Genomic DNA, 7,627 nt, shown 5'->3' on the forward strand with positions numbered 1-7,627 from the left:
AAGTTTTGAGTGTAAGTGTGTGTTCTTGAACTCAATTGTTCGTGTCCTTGAAAGAAGAGGGGTGGGTATTTATAGTTTTGAAAACGAGAGAAGAAGAGGTAAAGTCTTAAACACAAACATGGAAACAATCACAAGTCAGAATCAATTAACACAAGGGATTCCCTTTAATTAAGGAATTACTGTTTAACGGGTAGCAGCAAGTTTAATTAAGGAAAGAAATCAGTTTGGGGATAGATTGATTATTGCCATATAAGGGGGCAGTAAAAGCATGAAGAAAACAACCAAGTCTAAGTACAAAATAGGCTTTTTTTGGGAAAGGATTCAGCAAGGTAAAACATAAGAGTAAAGGAAAGGAATCAATTAATTGAAACAAGCGAGTGAAATTAGGGCTCATAAAAGAAAAGCTTTTGCAATCAGTCACAAGATCAAGATCAATCAAAGAAGAAACATGATTCTGCGCTTCAGTATATAAATAGAGTGAACAGAAGCATCAGACATGCGAGGCCTAACACATTGGCAAAAGAGATAACACATGCATACAGTAGCAATAGGGTAAGCTAGGATTCACTAGTAAAAAAAATATTCGAAGCACAGTAGTCGCGTAGGTCAAGTAGTCACGTAGAATCAATAGTGAAGAAAACATAGCGATAGGTAAAGATAATCAGAAACAAGTAAAGGTCTCATAGTATCAAGTGAGAAAAACCTTTTAAGAAATTAGGGCTTCGACAATAGTCGAGTTTTAGAAATGATAAGAACTCAAAAATCAAACAAGTCAAACAAGAAAAAGAGAGTCAGGAACAAAGAACAAGTACACATTTAAACAAACAGTTTCAGAACTCGGATAAGACTAAAAGGAACTAGGGTTTTTAACATACTGAAACAGATGGAAGAATAACATGAGAAAATTGTTTTAAATATAGAAAAATAACAAACAAAATTAAAATCAGGGAAGAAATCTTTTGGAAAAACTTAAAGGAAAACCCTAATCGCCGAAGAATGAAGAGTCGTTTTGAAAGAAAAGTGATAAACCTTCATGAAAACACTTAAGAAGTTCGTAGTAAGCATAGATTTAAGATAGATCTGAATAAAATTGAAAGATCTCAAGGATTAGGGTTTCGGAAAACAAAAAAAAAGTGAGAAAGACCTTGAAAGTTACTGATCTAACCAAGAAAGTCAAGGATCTGCCTTAAAAGGCCATGAATGGCCGGAGAAAGGTCATGGATGGCCGGAGAAAGGCCATGAATAGAAGTCGAGCAAGGACTGGACCAGATTCCCCCGAGGGCTGGCCATGAAACCACAGAAACAAACACCCAGGAGCCATAGGAGGCCAATAGATATCTCCAATGGCCATGAGAGGCCATGGATTAGGCAGGGGTTAAGGCGGATTAGGGTGGTATGAGATGGCAGCGGCTAGGGTTCATGCGATGTTTCAGAGATAATTGAGAGACGAAGGGATTCAGAGGCGGCGTTTGGTGAAGAATGATGTAGGGTAAGAGGTCTTTTGGTTTTAATTATGGAAGGGCGAATGGTGGTCGTTGATCTGAGTGATCAACGACTTGGATTCAAAAGGGTAGGTGGAGAATCCGAGTTATGTCATTTAATTGGGTTAGGGGTCGGGTTTGAATGGGAATTGGGTTTAATTTGGGGTCAGATTTAGGCTAAAATTGAAATGTAACTAGGCTATTATTTAAATAACCAATTTTCCCCTTTTAAAATTATAAAAAATAGTAAATTAATTTCTGAAAATACATTGAGAGAACTAAAATGATTTGTAATATACAATTAACAATTTTAAAAATGTAGGGCTTAATTTTATGTATATAAAACACAATTAAATCTTAAAAAGGCTAATGTTGCAATTATATGCAATTTAGCTTAAAATACTTAAAAAATTTGTAAAAATATGCAAAAACATAGCTTAGCTATATTTTAGCATAAACATAAAAATTCAATAAATGAATTACCAAGAATAATAATTTTGGAAATAATTATTGGGTTTTTTGGATAAAAGAGGGAAACAAATTGATTTAAAAACTTTTAAAAATTATGGAAAAAATAATAAAACATTTGGACATACTTATATATGCATATGTATGGTATTTTGAAGTTATTTTGCATATTGTAAATATATAGGGAAAAATTGGGTATCAACAGCTGCCCCTCTTTACCCGGGAAGGATGAAAGAGTTGTCGGGTAAAGATATGATGGCCAATTTTGACCGAGCGAAACAGTTCGAAGAGGTTTAGGCCATGCCCTGGCTTCTGAGCTGCCTACATATCCCTGGTTTTACAGGAATCAGGCCATATGTAGTTTAGGATCCATCGACAGAGTATGCCGATGGAGGCTTTTCAAGAATGGACGTAATATTTAGGGCCGGGTGAGTGAAAGGTTTAGGGGAGTGGTTAGGTTTGATGTGGCTGCGGGAACTGGAGTGGGGCCGCTCCTGCCGGGATGGCCGTTGCTTGCCGGTTTACCTGCAATTAGAAACAATACAAGCGTATTTCGCGCATAAATTTAAACATGATGGAAATTCTCGTTGGACTATGAATGTTGTCTTCGGACAGTTAGGATGATGTCCTGAGACCATGACTTCCTGGGCCATGGAGCGTATAATAAAGGATTCGCAGGCCATGAAATGATGCTCTCAGGCTGTGAGGATGGTGCCTCTGAACCATGATGCCTTTGAATAATGATATACAAAAGATTAAAAGGGACCCTCAGACCATGACATGGTGTTCTCGGGCTATGAAGATGATGCCTCCGAATGATGATGCCTTTGGATAATTTGGCGATCTTTCAGCCCATGAGATGCAGTATGAGGCGATCTTTCAACCCATGAGATGTAGTATGAGGCGATCTTTCAGCCCATGAGATGCAGTATGAGGCGATCTTTTCAGCCCTTGAGATGTAGTAGCATGATGCGGACAAGACAAAGCTTAGTCTTGCGAATTGAGGGGCAGAGCTTAGCCCATAAGAGAAATGAAATAAATGATGCTTGAGATAGTGCTTAGTTTCGAAGAAAATTAGAGGCAGAGCTTAGCCTCGGAAGGCAGATTAATAGCCTTATTCAAAGATGCAAATGTTGAGAGAGACATAGTTTAGCCTCGGAAGGCAGGATGGTAGCCTTATGCAGAAGTTCAGATGGAGACAACGTTTAGTCTCGGAAGGTAGAATGGTAGCCTTATGCAAGTTGGAAGGCAGAATAGTAGCCTTATACAATGCAAATGCAGATGGAGGTAGAGCTTAACGATGGAAGACAGAATGGTAGCCTTATGCAAGAATGCAGATGGACACAATATGTAGTCTCGAAAGACAGAATAATAGCCTTATGCAAGTTGGAAGGCAGAATAGTAGGCTTATTCAATGCAAATGCAGATGGAGGTAGAACTTAACCTTGGAAGGCAGAATGATAGCCTTATGCAAGAATGTAGATGGAGACAACATTTAGTCTCGGAAGGCAGAATATTAGCCTTATGCAAATTGGAAGGCAGAATAGTAGCCTTATGCAGGAATGAAATAACGAATGATAGTAGAGTTTTCTTAGTTGATAGCAGATTGCGATATTGTGATTACTAAGATCATTATGATAGACAGAACGTTATTGGTATGTGTTGATAGCAGATGTTTGCATGTATAACGGTTCGGAGAGTCATGTTCCTGAATAAAATAGTATGTTTAATGATTTTGCAATCCTGGTGCCTGCATCCAAAGAAAAATCGTGAGTTTTGTAGAGGGGGGAGGTTAGTTATCCCTGGTGGATTTTCTTGTCTTGCTCGGCTTTGATCTGGTGATACTGTACGTATCATTGGGGTAGCGTTGCTAAACATAGCAATTTCAGTAATAAACATGCATGGTTTCGTAAAGATATGACATAAGTGTATAATTAAGAAACAACTTTTAGATGAACCGACGACTGTGACGTGGCTCGCGAATTGCAACCTCTCTAGCTATAGAATTTTGAGGGTCCCTCTCAAAATTCTGCCCCAGTATGAGTTGACGTTTCTGATTGCTGCTCGCGGCGATTGGCTGAAATTACTTCAGAATTTTGAGGGTCCTCCTCAAAATTCTGTCCCAGTTTCCAATTGTAGGGGAAATGAAATTTTTTATTGCATTGTGACCGAACCCACAGGGTTGCCTACATATCCCCTCTTAAACAGGTATAAAGTCAGGCATAGTTCAATTTATATCATAAAGATTACACATAGTAACGCTTGACTGCATCTGAGTTAACTGTCTTTGGCTAGACTTCTCCGTCCATCTCTGTATGTATGAGGTCTACTCTTGTCAGAACCGGGTGAACCATGTATGGACCCTACCAGTTGGGAGAGAATTTCCCCTTGGCTTCATCATGATGCAGAAAAATTTTCTTTAACACCAGCTGCCCCAGTGTGAACTGTCTTGGCTTGACTCTTTGTTGAAGGCTCTAGACATTCTGTTCTGATAGAGTTGACCATGGCAAACTGCATTCATTCTCTTTCCGTCTATAAGGGCTAGTTGTTCATAACGACTTTTTACCCACTCTGCATTGTCGAGCACAGCTTCTTGTAAAATCCTTAGGGAAGGAATTTCTACTTCAACGGGACTGACAGCCTCCGTACCGTAAACCAGCATATAGGGGGTTGCCCCGGTTGATGTGTGGATTGTGGTGCAATACCCCAATAGAGCAAATGATAACTTCTTGTGCCATTGTTTATGCTTCTCTATCATTTTCCTCAATATCTTCTTGATATTCTTGTTGGCGGCCTCTACAGCTCCATTCATCTGAGGCCTATAGGCTGTGAAATTCTTGTGTTTGATCCTGAAGGTTTCACACATAGCTTTCATCAAGTCACTTTTGAGGTTGGAGCCATTATCAATAATGATCGACTCTGGAATCCCGAATCGACAAACAATGCGGTCGCGGACAAAGTCTACCACGACTTTCTTAGTTACTGCTCTGTAAGATGCTGCTTCGACCCATTTGGTGAAATAGTCAATTGCTACTAGGATAAACTTGGGCCCGTTTGAAGCGGCATTCTCGATTGGTTCGATAACATCCATTCCCCAGGCGGCGAATGACCATGGCGAGTTCGTTGCATTGAGCTTATTTGGAGGTACCTTTATCGTGTCTGCATGTATCTGACAGCGGTGGCATTTTCGGACATACTGGATGCAGTCCGTCTCCATAGTCATCTAAAAGTAACCGGCTCGGAGTATCTTCTTTTCTAAGACAAAACCGTTCATATGTGGACCGAAGGTCCCAACATGAATTTCCTCTAGTAGCCTGGATGCTTCTTTTGCGTTGACACACCTTAATAATCCCAAATCAGGAGTCCTCCTATACAGGATTCCTCCGATATGAAAGAAGTTGTTGGACAATCTCCGAAGTGTGCGTTTCTGAGTAGGATTTGTAAGCTCTGGGTACTCTCCTTTTGCCAAATATTCCTTGATATCATGAAACCAAGGCTTTCCGTCTGCTTCTTCTTCAACATGGGCACAGTAAGATGGCTGATCATGGATCTTTACTGGAATAGGATCAATGAAATTTTTGTCTAGATGATGTATCATAGATGACAAGGTAGCCAATGCATCGACGAACTCATTCTGGACTCTGGGAACATGTTGGAACTCCGTTTTGTGAACCTTTTCCTCAGTTCCTATACATGATACAGATACGGGAGTTTCTTGGAGTTCTTGGTTGCCCATTCTTCACGCACTTGATGTATGAATAGGTTTGAATCTCCAATCACTAGCAATTCTTGAATGTTCATGTTAATGTCCATCTTGAGCCCTAATATGCAGGATTCATACTCGGCCATATTGTTGGTGCACGGGAACCTGAGTTTGGCGGACACTGGATAATGCTGACCGATTTCTGATACTAGGACTGCTCCTATGCCAACTCCTTTGAAATTTGCTAATCCATCGAAAAACATTCTCCAACTGTCATAGGATTCTGCAATATCTTCTCCTATGAATTATACCTTTTCGTTAGGAAAATACATTTTCAGGGGTTCGTATTCTCCATCCACGGGATTCTCAGTAAGGTGGTTTGCCAGTGCTTGTCCCTTGATCGCTTTCTAAGTTACGTAAACAATGTCGAACTCACTGAACAGGATTTGCCATTTGGCTAGCTTGCTAGTAGGCATGGGCTTCTAAAAGATGTACTTCAAGAGGTCCATCCTTGATATGAGATATGTAGAATAGGCATAGAAGTAATGCCTCAGCTTCTGAGCTACCCAGGTCAAAGAATAACAGGTGCGCTCTAATAGAGAATACTGGGCCTCATACGGGGTGAACTTCTTACTGAGATAATAAATGGCCTGTTCTTTCCTCCCCGTTCCATCATACTACCCCAGAACGTAACCGAAAGCTCCATCCAATACTGTAAGGTAGAGTAATAGGGGTCTACCTAGTTCGGGCAGGACTAAAACTAGCAGTGTTGACAGGTACTCCTTGATTCTGTCGAATGCCTTTTGGTAGTCAATGGTCCATTTGGTGGTGGCGTCCTTCTTCAACATTTTAAAGATTGGTTCACAAATAACTGTAGATTGTGATATGAATCGGCTGATGTAGTTGAGCCTTCCCAAGAAACTAATCACATCCTTCTTGTTCTTTGGTGGTGGCAGTTCTTGAATGGCTTTGAATTTTGATGGATCCAAATCTATCCCTCAGCGGCTCACAATAAACCCAAGCAATTTCCCAGCAGGAACCCCAAATGTGCACTTCGCGGGGTTCAGCTTCAGGTTGTACCTCCGCAATCTATTGAATAACTTCCTCAAATCTTCTATGTGGTCAGTGGACTTCTTAGACTTGATGATGACATCATCTACATATACCTCTATCTCTTTGTGTATCATATCCTGGAAAATGGTAGTCATTGCCCTCATGTATGTGGCCCCCGCATTCTTTAGGCCAAACAACATCATCTTGTAACAGCACATTCCCCACAGCATAATGAAAGTCGTTTTCTCCGCATCTCCTTCATCCATCCAGATCTGATGATAACTAGCAAAGCAATCTACAAATGACTGTAGCTCATGCTTGGCGCAATTATTAATCAGGATGTGTATGTTTGGCAAAGGGAAGTCGTCTTTCGGACTGGCCCGGTAGTCGACACAGACTCTGACCTTCCTATCCTTCTTTGGCACTGGCACGATGTTGGCTAACCATGTCGGGTATTCTACTACCCTGAGAACCTTAGCTTTGACCTGCTTAGTGACTTCTTCCTTGATTTTCAAACTCATTTCAGGCTTGAACTTTCTGAGCTTTTGGTTTACCGGCGGACATGTCGGATCGGTTGGCAGTTTATGTGCCACAATGGACGCATTCTAACCAGTTATGTCATCATACGACCAGGCGAATATGTCCTTATATTCCTTTAGAAATTCCGTGTATTCTTTCTTTTCTGACCCGATAGGTGCATACTGATTCGTGTTTCCTTGATGTTTTCTGCATCTCCCAGGTTAATAATTTCGATCTCGTCCAGGTTGGACTTAGGTCTGTTCTCAAAATTCTCAACTTTTTTGATAATCTCGTCAGGTGTGTCATCTTTCCTTGCGTTGTCTCATTGCATGTCACAGTCATTGGTTCATTAAGATAAGTAATAGTAATGTTATATATGTAAAGTAATGAGAGAAAAATAATA

This window comes from Nicotiana tabacum, chromosome 11 (genome assembly GCF_000715075.1).
Source record: "Nicotiana tabacum cultivar K326 chromosome 11, ASM71507v2, whole genome shotgun sequence".
NCBI classification, from domain to species: Eukaryota; Viridiplantae; Streptophyta; class Magnoliopsida; order Solanales; family Solanaceae; genus Nicotiana; species Nicotiana tabacum.